This window comes from Aethina tumida, chromosome 6 (genome assembly GCF_024364675.1).
Source record: "Aethina tumida isolate Nest 87 chromosome 6, icAetTumi1.1, whole genome shotgun sequence".
NCBI lineage: Eukaryota > Metazoa > Arthropoda > Insecta > Coleoptera > Nitidulidae > Aethina > Aethina tumida.
In genome coordinates, this window is record NC_065440.1 from 929,714 (window position 1) to 950,256 (window position 20,543).

The window sequence follows — 20,543 nt, forward strand, 5'->3', positions numbered from 1 at the left end:
ATTAATACTGGAGATCAGATAAAACAGGTAAATCAGAATATTATACTTAACATTAATAAAAAGCACGCTAATCAGTTCAATATTACATTGAGAAAAATCCAAATTAATATTTGTTTCATAATTTGTGAGTCACATAAAGTGGTTTACAGACTCACACACAAAGAAATTACATGTGGAATTGTTGAAAAAAAATTAAACTATAATTATTAAAAGTTCAAATTAAACAGGACAATATTCATATTTTTAAATATATAGTTTGTTTGTACAATCTCTTTTCTAACACAATGTGTATTTATTATTATATATAAATATTATATAAAGTATTAACATTTACAAGAAATTTTATCATTGAATATTATTTTCTACATTTCTAAATATAAAATAAATCTATACTCTTATTTTATTGTCCAAACAAAATGCATAATATAATATCTACAATAATGTTCCAACAAATATATTGATTTGTCAATTTTTTAACAAGCTTATTCTATAATTGTATAATTATTTCTAATAATTAAGCTACATATATTATATATATTTAAATAATTTAATAATAATAGTATTTCTCTCGGAATAAACTTATTGCATAAGATTATTTTAATAATTAACCATAAATAAATATTTATTATTTGTTATATTATTATCATTGTTTATTTTATAATTGTGGTTCTATTATTGATTGCTTTTCTTTATGTTGAAACAAATATTTTCTATATTCACACTGACCCAAAAGTGACATATTGACATATTTTAAATAAGATACAACGTTGGTCAAGCACTCGATAATTTGATGTTGTTACGTTACATTTTTTATTAATTATTAATCTAGTTGTTGCAAGCTTCTTAAAAACATGTGGCCTTCCATTCGGAGTAATGTGCACTGCCAAATAGCTACAGTGGCATTTATTTGCAGGGAGTTTCTAAGAGAAGGGCAGTTTAATTATGACCGCCTTGTAAGTTTTGTAAAATACTAAATAATTTTTCCTACCATCATTCTTACATTATCGGTAAACTAAAAGGATATATTGCCAAGAAAAAAGAGATTGTACAAACAAACTATCCGTTATGCTATCAAATTTTATTAATGTCAATAGTTCAGTTCAACATTAAAAATTTTATTCCACATGGACGCATATCTTATCTTGTCATGTCATGTTCTCTATGTGACACCCGAATCTGCAAAGAATTTGTTCGTGAACATTGTTTGAATATCTATATTAATTAGGGTTTAAAAATCGATATTGATTGGAATTATTACTAATTTTATCACACTCATTTCAGCGTGCTCTCATGTATATAACAATTACTCTAAAAAATAATGTTTTCGTTGCAAAGTGGTCAATTTACATTACTTTTTTCTGAGCTTATCACCGTCGTATACGTTAAAACAATGTCGCAACAAGGTCTTCGTTGCTGTTTGTCATTTGTATAATATGATGAAGTCAATATCGTTTACAATTTATTTTACATACATAATACATGAAAGAAAATTCTCATACTTTATATTTAAAAATATGAATATTGTCCTCTTTAATTTAAACTTTTAATGATTATCGTTTAATTTTTTATCAACAATTCCACATGTAATTTCTTTGTGCGTGAGTCTGTAAACCACTTTATATGACTCACAAATTATGAAACAAATATTTATTCGGACCTTTGTCAATGTAATATTGAACTGATTAGCGTGCTTATTATTAATGTTAAGTATAATATTCTGATTTACCTGTTTTATCTGATCTTCAGAATTAATTGATAGAGTCTAGTAAGTAGTTTTCATAGACAGATTTTTTTAAATGTAAATAACTATCTTATGAGAAGTTTATGTTACGATAACGTATCAATCTTGAATGCTACAAAACAATTTGTTTGTCAGAAGTATTCGAAGAAATGAAGAAAACGTACCACCGAATGAGAAACATGCTACTTCATGACGATGTGAGTTCTCATACATCTCGTCACACAACTGAGTTTTTGAACACACAATTTAAATTCTTAAAATTTAATATTTAAGTTTTTCAAATTTAGTATTTAAATTTTTAAAATTTGATATTTTAACTTTTAATATTTAAATTTTTAATATTTAGTATTCAAATTTTTAAAATTTGATATATGTGACTTAGATATCATATTTGTCCAATACTTTGATAGTATTTTTACTGTGTTTATATCAATTGATGTATTATTTATAATATGAATATTCGCAAAAATAAATTATATATAATAACTTATTATAAACAATTAATTTTACATTTGTGATGCTAGTTCTAAGATAGTTTTATCATTAAATTAAAAATCATTTTTAAGAATTAGTTTTAATCCTAGTATTAAGGTATATACTAATATTATTGTAATTTACATGTATATCTCGAAATTGATTGAATTGAGAGCTTTTGTATCTTCTTACATACTTAGTTATCATATTTGTCCAATACTTTGATAGTATCTTTACTGTGTTTATATTAATTGATGTATTTGTAATATAAATATTCCGAATATTAAAGTTTTATCATGTAAGAGTTAGTTTTAATTCTAGTATTAAGATACCTATTAATGTTATTTTGTTTTACTGCTACTATGTATAGTTTCTGCGTTTTCTTAAATATATCTGAACCTATAAAATAAATATGTATATATAAATTAACGAACGTTATTAAATTAATTAATTTGTACTTTACATGAATAAATTGTAAAGCAATTAAATTTTACTTAAGATATAAAATAATAATTAAACTGTGTACATTCATTTTTGTTTACAATTTCACAACCGTTGCTCCATCGTCAATATTAAGATTTCTACGCATATAGAAATGGACCCGTCGTGAAACGAACCAACCGCTGTCGCCTTTGCGGCACGCGTCAAAGAGACCCAATTATTTGGTTCGTGACTGTTGTGTTTTTTGCTGCATCTCGACCATAATGATTTCGTAAATTTTAATAATTCGTAAGGGTTATGTAAATTTCTTAAATCATGTCATCAATTAATTTATAAATTTTTATTTGTATCTGTCACAATTTTGATATTATTTCGTATTTTTGTGTCCTTGGCTTTCCATTGGATGCGTTTGGATAGATGCGTATTCTGCGTTCATTGTTTAAATCGAATTTAATGAATTTAAATACATATTGTTTTTTTTCTTCATATCATTGGTTCACCTAAATTATTAATATTTTTGAATTATTTCTATTATATTTTTTCGTTTTTTCTTGTTGTTACATAACTTGTCTTTTGTTGACGCGTTAAGTTTGGATTGAGCTATTTTGTGTTATGTAAACTTAGACTTATAAAATTGAAAAATCAAGTGACACATAATTTTAATATGAAATTTAAAATCAAAGAAGCATGTAACATTATATATTATAGTATATTTACATATTATAGTATACATAATAAAATAAAATAAATCTTTATTCTATAAAATGCAAAAAACGCATAGATCTCCTTCTTGATCTAAGAAACGTGGAAAAAATCAAAAGTTTTATATACAAGGAAAAGGGAAATGGAGAAAATTGGATCATATATTGCGGATAATCTTTTAGAACGAGATGAGAACTATCCAATGTTAGCGATATATTTTATATGAGATATTAGATAATGTATTCAATTCACGTGCAAACGAAGAATCTGTTAGTCTATTACGTTCCCATTACGTTCAGTTAGAATTAAGTCTAATTTAACCTCATGCAAAAGTGAAAGAAGATCGTTTTCAGAAATAAATGGAGAATATGAACGGTAAGTTTTTATTCAAATTCGCAAAATGCATCTTTTTTGGAAATCATATCTGACAACGATGATAATTAATATTTTAGAACTGAAATTAATTCATCAGGTATCAGATACAGTACAGTGCGATGTAGATTATTTATTTTAAAATGCAATATTTGTAACAAAGAAATATCAGTTTCAAAAGAAAATCTGAAAACGAGATCCAAAATTAATAGAGCTGCTGTATGGGGAACCTTTTTAGTACGCATATTTAAAGGGAATTATTTAAAGTAAAATCTTTTATTATAAAATTTAAAATGAATTGGATGATGTGTGTTATTGTACCATTACTGAAATTTTTATTGAAACTGGTAAATTGAAACGTGAAGCAGCAGTTAAGAGCGGCGTCTCCCTGTTTTAAATACCTTATACAAACGCCAACAACTTAAATCAAATCACAAAAACTACGCAATCAATCTATTTCAAATTTTGGGTGTGGATTAACAAATGTTTGATTTTTGACATGCCATAGTTTTAAAGTTGTAGTATTATTTAACAACAAAGGTATTAATGGTCAAACTTAGGTCATTTTCTACCATGTTTGTACAGCAAATAACTCAAAAAATAAAGAATATTTTGGTAAATAAAATATGTCATATCAAAGCTTAGATATTTAACAAGACTGTACAGTGAAAATTTTCCGAGAAAAATATGGCGTTTTTTAAATTTGCTCCAAATTAGAAAAATAAAATTTCATACGTAAACCGAATAATCACAGAAATTTGTAAGTATAACTGATTGTGGCATAGGAAGGGGGGTATGTCATGTGTTCCACTCATTATTCATAGATCGCTTATTGACTGGACATATTCAAAGAAATTTGAACATTTTTATACCAGTTATTATAGCAATAAAATTCATAATACTACTAATTTCAGAATTACAAATAGGCCACATGTAAGAAAGCCATCGACATGTGAGTCTGTATCACACAAGAAATTCAAAAATAATATAAATATTTTTTTAAAAATATTGATAATTTATTATTCCTCATTAAACAAATTTATGTGATGTAAATAAATATTTTAATCTCATTATTTAAATAGTTATCAAATTATTTAAATAGTAAATTTTTAACCTGGAAATCTAAACAGGAAATTCGGTTTATTGTTCTATATAATATAGTACAATATAAAATATTTTTTGATGTATAATTACAATAAACTAATGCGTAAACTTTGTAATTTGAATGGAATTTATAGGAATTTAACGTAGTGAAACAAATTATTTTAAAAATTAATATTTTATTAAATTGACATTTGTTTGTTCTTTTTTCCTGCGCTTCTAAACATTGTAAATTTCGCCCTCTTCTATATAAGAGTATCTTTTGTTCTAGACAATTAAAATAGAATCTAATTTCGGAAGCATTTTGTTGATCAAAAAATCTTCGTCTTTATGAATTACTTCAACGTGAAGTTTATTTTTTGAACCTGCTGTGATATGTTATTTTATTGTTGTTTGTGAAATTTGGAATTTTAAGGATTCAGTGCATTTGTGAATTCGTGTTTAGTTTAACTTTTTTATATACTTTAAAACTTTTTATTTTACAGAAAAAGTTTTTTATTCGCGCTTCGTACACTCGCGGTTTCACTATATGTGGAGTAAAATAGACCTTATTACAACTATACCAAAAGTATGTTTTTAAATAATATCGATGTTGTATTTTTTCGGCCTTTGACATAAGCCGACTTCGCCGCGTTCGGTTGTTTATGAGAATTCAAACAAACAGTTCCATCCTTTGGTAAGAGCCGCATTGCATGAGCATTTACAGTTTCATCTATCCATTCGTTACAAAAATTGTGATCGAGTAATTGATCAATAGAAAAAATGGATCGAAGACCGCAACCAAAAAATGACATAAAAATTGTCTTATTTTTAACAGGCACATTGCTAACACTTCTGCTGAATATCTGTCTGAATTAAAAGAGCTTCCAAAAACTGCCAAGCAAGAATAAATTACAAAATTCTTTAAGCCATTGCCTAAGCCTGAAGATAATAATTCAGCAGTATGGTTAAAAACCTTAATTAAATTGTTTTTTTTTATACATTTGTTCTTTATTTTGTCACCTAGGAACGTACCCCCTATAATCCTATATAAATTGCCATTCCATATTTACGGTTTCTGTATTCGCACATATACCCCGCGAATAAAGAATTTTTACTGTATAATGTTACACGCTTCTTTAATTTTAAATTTCATATTAAAATTATGTGTCACTTGATTTTCCAATTTTATACAGTCTAAGTTAATTTAACTACATAATACAAAATAGCTCAAATACAAGTTATGTAATAACACGAAAAAATAATAGAAATAATTCAAGAATATTAATATTTTATGTGAACCAATATTATGAACAATAAAAACGATATATGTATAGGTATTTAATAAAAAAAAACCAAAACTATCATATTTATTTTAAGTATACTAAATTCTATTTGAAATGAACATAATACATTCTTCAAATAAATCAATTTTTATTCATAATTTCACGGGGAGAAAAACGAACAACAAACAATGAAAACGATATAAATCCATCTAGACGCTTCCAATGGAAAAGGACACAAAAATATGAAATAATATCAAAATTGTGACAGATACAGTAAAAATTAATTAATTAACTGATGATGACATGATGACATGAATTAACAAATATACATAACACATACCAAACAATAATACAGCAATATAAAAACTAAAATTAAATAAAAATCTTACCTTTAAGTATATAACAAATTACACTTTGTCTGATGACTAAAATAATACTAATTTGTTTCTCTGCTTGAAACTGATGTTTCTTCAACCACCAAAACTGAACCAAAATTTCTAAGTCAAGTACTACCCGAACGGAAAAAATCCATTTGTTTTGTTATTACATTTCACTTATATTTCGACACAAAAAATTACAGGCTGGTTACATGCACTGATTTGTATAACTCATCTCTTTGAGGATGCGAAAGTAAGAGTTTGAAGTAAATACAAATTCAGAGCTAGGGTCAGTATTAACTTTGAGATCATTTTTTTTAATTAATAATAGATTTTAAATCGGCTTCCGTATTTGTATAACGTATTTATTATATTTGTTTGTATGATAAAATGTGATTGGTTTACAGCTGACTATACGACAAAATATCACAAAATTTATTAGCACTAAAAAAAGTTAATAACTGTATATGTTATTATATTTTTAATATATATTATTGTATATATTAATTTTATATAATTTTTATTAAATATAGTAAGAATTCACAAAAAAGAAAATATCACAAAACTTATTAGTTTTGTATTATATATATTATTGTATTATATATTAATTTTATATAATTTTCATTAATAAAAATATATTACTAATTCATTACTATTATAAATTTCATAATCTATTTACAACCAGTAAATTCACTTCATATGTATGAGATCTCAAGTGCGGTCCCGTTCTATGCAAAAAAAATTGCAGACGAACATTATGGAACCGAATGTTTGTTTGATTTCGGGCTATGTTTTGTTTTGCATCCTTTTTTTGGCCGAAAGTATGATTCCTTGTCTAGTAAACGCCGCTCTTAAGATCGTAGTTATTCAAGAAATTCCATACGCTATGATGTTAACAGGCTTTCAACTAAATACTAAAATTTATGAAATCATTATGTATGAAATGCAACAAAAAACACGCCAACACTCACGAGGCAAATAATTAGGTCCCTTTGTCGCACGCTGAAAAAGCGAAGCGTTTGGTTCGTTCCACGGGCCGCGGCAACTCCGTTTCTATATGCGTAGAAATCATAATATTGACAACAGAGCAATCTTGTTCAAAACCCCCCACAAAATAGCGATTGCTTAGTTTATGTTGTTCCGTGGTCGTGTGTGCATCGTTCGATAAACCAAATTCTACGCAATTGGTCTGTAATAAACTAACCCAACACTCAGTTTTTAGGTGAGAAGAATCCACTTTATCACATTCATAACATGTATATTACTCATCCAGAGGCGTAGAACGTAAGTCAGACAATTTTGTATATAGACTGTTTTCGTTCACAGTTCTAGTAAAGAATCTGAATATTTAATGAGAGTTGTAACTTTATTTTTTATATTGTGGTTTAAAAAATGTCAATTAAACTGAACTGTTTTTATGAAGACCTTAATGCTATGCTAAATAAATTTTCAGATGTATTGTTGAATACTCGCATGCTTATTTTTTTACAAATTAAGAATATTGCTGTGTTCACTTTTGCCTTTTGAATTGGATATTAATGTATATGACTTTTATAGTTACAGTTATGATTGTTTAATTCGTATAATTGCATCTAATTGTTGTCTTACTTCTAATATATTTATTTTAAAAGAAATTTTAATTAATTATGATATAATATGTTGGTAATTAAGATTTATATTCATATCGTACGAAAGTATTACAGTTTTTTAGTATATCGCATTTGGCATTAGAAGTTCTAAAATAAATTCTAAGCAATAAATGTTCCATCAATATTAATAAAATATATAATATTTCTATGAACAACAATAATAAAAAGTTTACACAATTAAAAATTAAAATATATAAAAAACTCAAAATTAACAGTAACAATGCATAGTAACAAAACATTCTGAATTTGAAGTGTAACTGCAGATCTGTCGCTGACCGTATATATTAATATAATTTCTATATTATTTAACTTAGATTTCACACATTCTATTGAAAATACGAAATTCTTTTTGTAATTAATGTTACACATTTTGTACTTGTAATCTAGTTTTTATAAAACAATTCGAAATGTCCGCAAAGGGCATCATATGACGAATACATTTTTATAGACATTACGATCCACTTTGTCTTCAATTCCTACAATGTAACCAGTACCAGATGCCAAAAAACAAAAAAGGATTTATCACGTTCTAAACATTATTTTAATTACTATATCATAATACGTTATAACGAATTTTCAATAAACCAAAATTAACAAAATAATCAATTTCTTATAATTATTTTCAATATTTTTGCATTAGTATATTTGTGATACAAATAAAATCAATAATTTCACGTAAATACAAGTTTACTTGTTTGTTTATTTTTTTGTTCAGAATGACAACTATTTTTGTGTGAGCAATTATTCTTCTTAGCGATAACTCTCTCCATTAGTTTATATATAAATATTTTTCTAAAATAAACACAACAAATAAATTTATTTAACAAATTTAAAATATATAATGTAATAAATCTGTAAAATTTAATTAAAGATAATAAAATATATAACAAACATTAAACAATACATATTAAAAGTTTGGTTTATTTATAATTTAGGAATACAATTGATCTTATTTTGTGTGTTATTATTAAAAATAATTTGTCACAAGTGACGGAAGTTGCTATTATAAATTGTTCTTTAAGAAAAATTGTATATACATATCCTGATTTCGCTGAATTCTTCCACATAACGTTGTAGCACTTAATTCAATAAAAATCCTTTGCATAGGAGGAGCTACTTTTTTTATCAAATTTACTCCACATTATTGTTTCATATTGGTGTCCGACTGTATTTTTTTTCCAAATCTATTATATTTTTTCTTCTAACACGGTGCGTCATTTTACCTAATCTAGAGTTTATTCCCATCAAAAATAGAAATTTTCAGAAATTTTTAGTGGAACAAAGTAAAAGACATTAATTTTGACGCACAGATACTATATTAAAATAAATAAACAAAAATGAAAATCAACAAAAAAGAATACACTTGTCGATTTGTAAAACGTATTGACCTACTCTTTCTTCTTGTTAATTAAAATAGTTCATTATTGTGATTACTAATTTTCGGCAACTCTTTTAATATCACGTTGTAGAATTAATATTTTTAATTCGTTACTGAATTTTGATTGTAAATATCAATAAGTGTTTATATATTTTCAATACAAAATATTGCTGAATTCATTGTTAAAATATATTCCTGAATTCTTCGCAGTATGTTTTTAAAATTCAAATTCAAGTATTCGTTATGTAAATAAAGGCGTTTTTTTAAAGGAACATAAGGAGGAAATAAACATGATACCTAATGTTACATTATCGATATCGATATCGTAATGAGCACAAAATTGATCAGCTATCGTTAATAAGTTCATTTGCGACAGGATTGCAGAAATCTTATAAGAAAACATCTAGACAATTTAGACAAATTTTAACTGTTCAAAAATTTTATGTATGTGCTCTGAATAAATATGTATACTGAGCAATTATTTTTAGTTATTTAAATAATATCAGTTATCACTTTCACGTCTTTTTTGTATTGAATGTCGTCTTAATTCACAATATACAATATTTTCCAGACACAATAGGTTATTATATAAATTATACAAAATTGCAAAATTTAAATAATTTTTAAATTGTGTAGAGTGGATAAAATTATTATGTTAATAATAATAATATTGTTTATTGTCCATCCAGTTTGCAACCCGCAACTCTTTGATGTCATCGGGGCTGTGTGCACATCAAGGTAGATATAAAATGACGTTTTTGGATTGTTTGGTTATTCTTTGCTCAATTATTCATGGTAAACTATGTATATAAATTATAAGGTGTTTTTAACAACCAATACTGAATTTTTAATTTTAGCAAGGACGCAAGAAACAAAGAAACTTTTCAGTAGTTGTAAGTTTCTTAGGACAAATGAGAAGTTACACTGGCATGAAATTTTAGAAAGAAAGGATTTCAAATGAATCAGGAACGTAAATATAAAAGGTCAGTCTCACATTTACCGTAAACTAATTTTGCTTTGTATGATACCAATTGTGTGTTTTTAAAAGTATAATTACAACCGTTCAGTTATGTATTGTACAAATATAAATTTTCATTAGTATGTAGATAAGCAAATGTTGAACATATAGCCTAACATATAACTATTATATAAAATTATTTTAATAAATTGAATAACTAATATCGGTTTTTTATTTTCAGCATTTAACTACAAAACTAAAAAGGTTCCTACCAAGTTGAAAGTTTCTTAGGACGAATAAAACAATGAAAAATTAAACTGGGATGTCATTTTATGAGGAAAGGATAGAAAATGAACCAGAAATGTAAATATAAAAGATCAGTCTTACATTTACTACAAACAAATTTTGCACAGTATCATACTGATTGTGTGTTTTTAAAACCACAATTACACATTACAATTGTTCAGTTTTCTATTGTAAAAATATAAATTTTCATTAACATATAGATAAGTAATTATTAGACATAATAAATTTAAAATTTAATCTTATTGTGCTAAGGGTTATCTTACAAATTTTAACTGTTCAACATTGTTGTGTATATGTTTAATATAAATTTGTATGTTGGGCAATTATTTTTGGTTATTTAAATATGAACAGATATCACAAGTTACCTCCAAGGTTTCTTTTCTGTTTTAAATGTTATCACAATTGGGATCAATGTTCAATATTTGTCACTCACAATAAGTTAGTATATAAATTATTGTATAAAATTATTTTAATAAATTGAATAACTATATCGATATTTCGTTTTCAGCATTTAACTATGAAACTAAAGAGATACCCACAAAGTTGCCAGTTCCTTAGGACAAATGAAAAATTAAACTGGGATGTCATTTTATGAGGAAAGGATAGAAAATGAACCAGAAATGTAAATATAAAAGATCAGTCTTACATTTACTACAAATTTTGCACAGTATCATACTGATTGTGTGTTTTTAAAAGCACACCGATTGTGTTTTTAAAAGTACGATTACAATCGTTCAATTTTGTATTGTAAAAATAAAATTTTTTCTTTAATATATGGATAATATGTAGATAAATAAATGTTGGACATACAGTCTAATAAATTTTAAATTTTCTTATTATTCTTAAGATTATCTTACAAATTTTAACTGTTCAAAATTGTTGTTTGGTTATTCTTTGTTCAGTTATTCATGATAAACTATGTATATAAACAATAAGGTGCTTTTAATAACCAATACTGAATTTTTTATTTTAGCACCGGTGCAAGATGAGAAGTTATACTGGCTTGAAATTTTAGAAAGAGAGGAACTGAAATGAATCAGAAACGTACATATAAAAGGTCAGTCTCACATTTACTGTAAACTAATTTTGCTTTGTATGATACCGATTGTGTGCTTTTAAAAGTATAATTACAATCGTTCAGTTATGTATTATAAAAAACATAACTTTTCATTAGTAGTAAATCTTGAACATATAGTCTAACGCATAACTACTATATAAAATTATTTTAATAAATTGAATAACTAATATCGATTTTTTGTTTTCAGCATTTAACCACAAAACTAAAGAGCTTCTCAACAAGTTGAAAGTTCTTTAGGACAAATGAAATAATGAAAAATTAAACGGGCATGTCATTTTATGATGAAAGGATATAAAATGAACCATAAATGTAAATATAAAAGATCAGTCTTACATTTACTGTAAACAAATTTTGTATAGTATCATACTGATTGTGTGTTTTTGAAGTTACCTCCAAGGTTTCTTTTCTATTTTAAATGTTATGACAATTGGTGTCAATCTTCAATATTTGTCACTCACAATAAATTGGTATATAACTTATACTATCCTATATTTTTAATTAAACTATTATACAACATTATTTTAATAAATTGAGTAACTAATCTCTTTTTTGTTTTTAGCATTTAACCAAGAAACTAAAAAGCTTCCGACCAGTTGTAAGTTCCTTAGGACAAATGAAAAATTAAACTGGGCTGTTATTTTATGAGGAAAGGAAATGAAATTAACCAGAAATGTAAATATTAAAGGTCAGGCTTACATTTACTATAAACTAATTTTGCATAGTATCACACCGATTGTGTTTTTAAAAGGACAATTACAACCGTTCAGTTTTGTATAGTAAAAATATAAATTTTTCTTTAATATATGGATAATATAGATATCAGGAAATGTTGGACATACAATCTAATAAATTTTAAATTTATACTTAAGGTTATCTCACAAATTTTAAGTATTCAAAATTGTTGTGCATATGTTTAATATAAATATATATGCTGGGCAACTAATTTTGGTTATTTAAATATGATCGGTTATCACAATTTACCTCCAAGGTATCTTTTGTGTTTTAAATGTTGTTACAAGTGGTATTAATCTACAATATTTTTAACTTAACTGTTGTATACAATACTTTTAAAAAATTAAATAACAATAAGCAACCAACAATTATATATATATATATATATATATATATATATATATATATATTTATTTATTTATATTACAAATTTTAACTGTTCAAAAATGGTTAAGTAAGTATAAATATGTATATTGAGCAATTATTTTTAATCATTTAAATAAGATCAGTTATCACAATAAATTACTGTATAAATTAATTTATATATTATATAAATAATTAATATTGTTTTTTTTTGCTTTAGCATTGGACTAAAAAGCTTTCCTCCAAGTTGTAAGTTTAGTAGTATTGAAAATACTACTACTAGAGCAACAGTTTTAGTAAAAGTTAATACAAGAAATTGTGTATCCCTTTAAGTATACAGGTATTTTAACTATCATAATTATTTCCAGATTAATTAGAGAAGAATTTGCTTCGGGGGTAAATTTTTTAAAAGGTTAATTGCCACGAACCGCATTTTGATATCTTTCTCTATAAACTCCACTCAACAAAATATGTGTAATACTTTTTTATTTCGGACGGAATAATTGAATTTAAAATTTTTCTAAAAAGTTCATTCAGTAACTTTTAGCTTAAAATTGTGAAATTACCCAATATAATTTTCAAATTTGTCTAGTTTCAAACCAAATTTGATGACATTTGATAATTTTTGTTTATATAATCAATTAATTTATGATATTTTTATTTTTATTCTCGGACTGTGTTAAAAAAATTTAACCAATTTAAAATTTTTATAGTGAATATCAACCTAACCTACTTTTGCCTTTAAACATAAACTTTCCATTATCTTCTTTCTATTAATTGAAAATTAAAATAAATTTATGTTTTTCAATAATAAGTTAAAATAATTTTTAAACATTTCCATAGATTCTCAAGTACATTTATTTAAAAAGGTATATTAATCATTTTCTATGAAGAGTTAAGTTGTTAGTTTCTAAAATATTAAATAAAACTGAAAATTTGAATTGTTATAGTCATGATATTTCAGATTGTCATTAACTCGTGTTCTCACAGTCGCAAAGAAGTTTAAAACTGTTTAAATAGATTACTTGTGTATCTATCCCAGAACGATTTGTTAACTACTTAAAATTTTAAAGATAATTAGCAAATTGAAACATATCAATAAGTATATAGTTACAATATTTTCTAACGTTTGTTATCTTTCTGTTTTAGGTATTTGGATCATTTATTCGGAAACCACTCATCGAGTCTTATTTTCTTCAGGCACTCGAACCAATTGATTGTATCAATCTACTAGCACACCAAAATAATTGAGAGATCTCGGATTCGAACTCTTAGAACATTAATAAAGTCTATTCTCATTTGTATATTAACATAAGCACGAGCTTCTGCGCCAGTTGTTGACTTTCATAAGTAATTTTTTATGTATTTAGTATGTAATTTGTAATAGTGTAATTTAGTCCTTCAACAGTATATATCTACTTGAGTACATGTTCAATTGTCTCAAATAAGGTTTATAACCTGCTGCTCTTTGAACATTGGAGTTGATGAATTGACAATTATAACAAGTATTTAAAATCTGAATTTAGTTTAAAATTTAATTGTTAAAAGTTATCCGTTACAGTTATGGTTGATTGTTCTCTTATGTGTCAGTTGGATATAAGATATATTCTATTCACCTTAACAAGGATTCAGGAGGTCCTTTTTAATGCCATTTTGGTTTGACATACGACACTCATTATTTCTTTGTGTGCAGTAATTTTACCTCTTTTATTCTATTTACTATGTTTATTAATGATTTGGAAATACCTCTTTTCAATTTCGGTTTAGAAACGTTAGTACTGGGGTGTTTAATCGATCGCCTCTTGAGTATAGAGTTCTTACTTCCTCGTGGAGTAATAATGTATAACATATTATTCTAGCGTTTAAGTTCTTGTTTAACGATGTGAATCCATTTCAGTGATTCCTGACTGAACATAATTAGTTTTTTCTGTTCTTTACTAAACAAAGTGTAATTGCTTTTGCTGCTCCTACTATAGTATAGGCTTGAATTGTCCTGATGGAAGAACTAACTGATTCTTTGCCATTTGTATTATATGAAATTCTTAAGCTCGACATTGCCCATTAATATATTGGCAACTGCTGAAACAGGATTTCTTAATTCTATAGTGTATTTGTTCTTTTTGTGGCATTCGACGCCACCTTTATTGTAATTCTTACCAACTGTTGATCTAAACCTAAGACTACTTTCCCTAGTTATGCAAGTAACGATACGTGACTCAACCAAGCATCTGACCTCATTGACTATGTAATCTCTATCCCTAATTGATATTTGGTAATCACTAGAGACCAGATTATATGCAACATAAAGGTTTTATGCATGCAAATATGCAAAGTATTTGAAATATGCGAAATTAAATGATAAATTTTAGGAACCCAAAATAAAAGAAAAAAGTAAATTTTCGTTTTTTTTCTTTCAAATTCAGTATACTATTGGTAAATTATCCTTCGATAGGCAATAATAGGCAGAGTAACATTAAACGTGAACAGTCGAGTATTATTTCAAATGCTTGGTGGTAAGAATGTGTCTTCGATTATTTAGAATATTTTTTAAATGGTTCACCCCACATCCACCGAAGTAACTGGGCAAAAACTTATAGTTTCTGGCAAAAGTTCTGCCGTCCCTTTAATGAAACTATAAATTTGACTCGAACTTTCAGAACCTGTGTTGTTCAATATGTTTTCAAATAAGTTATGCAGCAACGCCATTGGCAACATAGAATTCATTTGGCGAATTTTATTGTTTGTTTGTATATGCCAAATTGCGAGTTTCAAGATTTTTAATACAGGTATGTAAGAAAAATGAGTGCGAATCATGGCTATGTTTTTCATTATAGAATCGTTAAATACTTCTTTGGATTGATAAACGACTGTTGACTCGGCATTGTCAAAGTCGTTTACTACACCTTTACTAGCCTCAAAATATTTATTGTAAAACAGCATTGCTTTGATACACGTTCTCCATGGAGTTATTACTGATTCGGGAGGGAGTGACAAATTTGGTAATTTTTCTTTGGAGGTTTTATTACGAACAGTTGCCTTAAGAAAAACTAATTAGTCTATTTACATTCCCAAACGTGGATCGTACTTCTTCAGCAAGTCGATGTACTCGGTGAGCAAAGCACGTAAGGGCCTTGGCTGCCTTGATCATATAGGGAGCAGCATCTGACAAATATCAATACTCTTTCCTCTGCAGCTGATTCAGGAAATATTGTTTTATTAAATACTCTCATTTACATATCTGGTCATCGTAGAATGATTTGTCTTTTCCAATACTTTGCAGGTCACCAAATAGAAAGATGAAGGCTCCAGTTTTAATGTTCCGACCATTAAATTCGCTATATAACGTCTACAACTGTCTAGTTTTGTCAGCTGAAATCCAATTCAGTATTTCTTTGAGTTTGATTTACGGAATATTTTGTCAGAAATATGAGGGTAGGATTGTTAACTCCAGGTATTCATGGTCACTGAGGGTTTCTTTCTGTAGCACCCTCAGTTTTCCTATTTCCGTGCCTTTTGTTATCACTAAATCTATCCAGCTTTCTCCCATCGCATTCTTGAAAGTTGGCTCACCTCCTTCGCTTTCTACCGTGTTGTATCCATTTTCTATTATCCAATCTTGTAGTCTTCTCCCCCTTGCATTATTAACCATCCCACATCAGTCGGAATCATTGGGATACGCGGTATGAGAACATCTTCTCCTTTATACTTTCCTTTCAATATAGTTGCTTCTACCACGTTGTTTAGTAGTTTTTTTATCGCTAACCGTGTGCCGTTGCAAAGGCGCGGTTGGTTGATATTTCGCAACATTATAATTACCGATCCAACCTTTAATTGAAGATTGTGAGGTGGCAATCCTGGCAAATCCAGCGAGTTTAAAAATTCCGGTGGATAGTTAACTACATCGTCTTGGTTAGTTGCCGAATCAACTGATTTATATATCCTCGATTCGCCTGTAATTTGTTCTTGAATTTTGAAATTTAATTCATTTACATCAATGTTTTTGGCTGCCAATATAGCACGTTCTCTTAACCAATCATGGTTTCTGTAATTTTGAGCAACATCTGGAAATACCTTCTGATTGAGTTAAATGACAAAAACTTTGAGGAAAGTTAATGCATCCAGTCAACATGTCAATAGGAAAATTGCCATTACCAATGTCAATGAGTTGTTTAGAGAATATGTTTCCAGATTGGTCATTTTGCAACTCAACACGCATATTCTTGCTTAAATGAAATACTTTGACATATTTCCACAAATTGGATGACTTTAGACATGCGTTGAGTTCATCAGCTGGCGTTGATCGTGGAATCACTGGCAATGTTTGACGAAAATCTCCAGCTAATAAAATCATTGCACCACCAAATCGGTTCTGATTGCTCCGTAGATCTTTTAAGGTTCTGTCTAAAGCCTCCAAAGATTTTTTATGTGCCATCGTGCATTCATCCCAAACGATCAATTGACATTGCTGCAAAACCTTTGCCATTGCAGAGTTCTTCGAAATGTTGCAGGTTGGAGTTTCATTGCTTTGCATATTTAATGGCAATTTTAGTGCTGAATGGGCTGTTCGACCACCTTCAAGCAAAGTTGCTGCGATTCCCGACGAAGCGAGTGCAAGTGCAATTTTATTTTGTGAGCGAATTGTTGCTAATATTAATGAAATCAAAAAAGTTTTTCCTGTACCACCAGGTACATCTAAGAAGTAAATCCCCCCAGTTTCATCATTTGTTACTTTCATAAGAGCATCAAATACATACCTCCGTTGTTCATTCAACAGTGGAAGATTTGTTTGAATTAATTCTTTCAAAGTGTTGAGATCATACAGTTTTTCTCGGTGCAACTCTTGGTTAAAAGCATCATGCATTGGACGATTGGGCGCGGCCAGGCCTAATTGAATTAATAGTTTGTTTGACATCATCAAGCACATGTCTTCAATTGAAATCAATGCTTCGTTGTAAATTTCTTCACTGATTTGCATATTTTGATTTCCCATTCTATTCCGTATTTGATACAAAATATCATCACACATATAATCTTTGTACTTGATCCACAAATCAATTGGGTTTGATGGGAAGCATGTAGATATGATTATAGAAAACAATGTTCGTATTTGATGAGCGTGTGAAGATATTACAGCATCACTGAGAGTTTGATCCCAATGAGCGTCATTTTCTAGCAATTGTAAACGTTGACAGGCTTCTCTGTAGGATCCACACAATTCACCATCAACAGTTCGTAAATGTTGGAATGATGTTGGGCCACGTACATTGACTAATAGCAGTCGTAAATAAAAACATTCACCATTGCTTGGATGTACTGAATAAATTCGACCAATCGCATCGGTGGAATATACATCTGGGTATCCTGGTACTGGTTTTCCTTGTTTCCGTCGTATAAATCTTCTTGAGGATTGATTCCAAGTATAGTATTTTGGCATTTCAGAATATAGCAATGTTTGTGCGAAATTATCGTTTTGACATGTCTCAAAAAAACTTGTTAATGTAGTAGATGGTGGCTGAGCAGCTCTTTGACCTGCGTTCTCTGCTGTAAAATACACTATTTGTCCATTTTTTAAATGCACAGCTAAGTGAATAACAGAAGGGTGTCTCTCATGAATTGGAGAAGAAAATATTCGCCAAATTGCTTCATTACTACTAACATAGCGGCCCATTTGGTATTGAGTAACTTCATCTTTGGAATTCTCTGCACCAATTCCAATCACAGCCATATCACTCCCTTTGGTTACATATTTGCAAATGTATTTAATAGATTTCACTGAATGGCAAGATTCAACATTGATGTGTGCTTTGAAGGTCTTTGATAAAATGGGTGAATATGGAACAATCCAGCGATTATCTATCTCAATATCTTGTTGATTTATTTTTACAATTGTTGATCTTCCATTGTCTGCTGTCGATCGGCGACGATACAGTGGATAACCGTCATTACCAGTAATTGTTTCCGATATTAATGTCACGGTGAATTTTGATTAAGAGTTCCACAGGGACCATGTATCATGTTTTTGATAACTACCTCATGCAATCCAGGATCTACTTGTACATTAGGGATTTCAGCTGATATCACTGCATCAACTTCATTTGGCCTTATCTTTTCAACCAACCAAATCAAAATGTGTGCATGTGGCAATCCTCGTTTCTGCCACTCCACAGAATACATCCAGCAGCGTGTCTCACCAAACACATGATGTTTTACGATGAAATCCATCAAAGATTTCAACTTTTGTCTAAAGACTCTGGCTGTAATATCATGACGATCAATGGGTAATTGCCCAGGGAATAACTCCTGCTTGATTTCTATCCAGTGTGGATTCAATGTGATGTGAAAATGTGATGAACAAATCTGCTGTACCATAATGACGAACATACGACATGGCATCTTGAGCATATTCGTGTATATGACAAGGGCTTCCGATGTATGTTGCTGGAAGAATTGTCATCCGTCCCACATTCTGTGCATTGCCATCTGTATTAATCGCATCTCGAAGGTAAATATACTCTTCAGATCGGAGTTTAGTTTGATTCAACCTGATAAATGTTAATCTCTCCATTTCAATTTTAACATACATGTCAACAACATATTGGTGATATAATCGCCGACATTTCAATATGTGATTGTCTTCATTTTCCCGAATCATTAGGCGGTATGAATAATTCATACAAATTCATTGAACTTACTTTTTTGTTGATTTCAGAACCTGTAAATATATTTTGTTTTAATAACATTGAAATATAAAATTAAAATACATAATATATTGACTGAGATATTATCGCCATAGCTAAACTAATATTTTAATTACCTGTAATGGGATTGATCATTTTTATTGAGAAATCATAGCCATCTTCACCTTGCCAATATATAATGGGATATTGCAGTGCATCATATGAGCGGTGTGTTTCCTTTATACGTTGTAATTGATCATTCCGACGATGTAAAACAATATCACGGGATTCAAAGTTTTCTCCAACTACAACGATAGCAACTTCATCAATAGTTGGTGCATTAAAACGTCTTGCATGTTGACCCGCTGGTGTTTTATCAGCTCTGATTACAATTTTGTGATTATCAGATGGCATCAGATCAAGTGCACTTTTAAACAATATAATCAATTGATTGTGTTCATGAAAAAAAGTTTGTAATTGTTCTACAATAGGCCTCTTTACTAAATTGTTATATGCACAACGCTGATCTATTTCTTGTTGTGAATTGCCCATAAAATAAATTTGCAGGAATTCATAGTTGCTAGCTGGCACTGGTAACAATGAACCTGCTCTGTGATATATTTGGCCTTGTATCTGTAAATTAAAATATATATATATATATATATATATATATATATATATATATATATTATATTTGTACCAAAAACACTATAAAATAAAATAAATAAGCAATGTGTAGAATAAATTTATGTATTGTCAGTGATCAAACTTAAATAATATTTGTTATTATAAATTATATATCAGAAGATATTGTTCGCTAAAATAATTATGATTATCTGCTTTAATACATACCTTGAAAGTTGGCATAAAATTTTCCCGAACCACATTTGTTGCCCCAAATGAAGTCATTTGAAAGCAATTGTTATATT

At 28.1% G+C, this 20,543-nt stretch overlaps 1 long non-coding RNA gene across 5 annotated transcripts; it reads left to right on the plus strand.

Moving 5' to 3' along the window:
* Nucleotides 1-7,618: 7,618 nt before the first annotated feature.
* On the plus strand, nucleotides 7,619-14,241 carry LOC126266040 (uncharacterized). 5 transcript variants are annotated; one of them, XR_007548510.1, is made up of 9 exons: nucleotides 7,619-7,695; nucleotides 10,190-10,304; nucleotides 10,358-10,483; nucleotides 10,700-10,821; nucleotides 11,273-11,386; nucleotides 11,738-11,821; nucleotides 12,030-12,151; nucleotides 12,402-12,527; nucleotides 14,087-14,241. It is a non-coding gene; the product is annotated as an uncharacterized LOC126266040 (long non-coding RNA). The 5 variants fall into 5 exon arrangements; XR_007548513.1 differs by having other exon boundaries at nucleotides 10,190-10,238; XR_007548509.1 differs by having other exon boundaries at nucleotides 7,627-7,757.
* The last annotated feature ends 6,302 nt before the right edge of the window (nucleotides 14,242-20,543 follow it).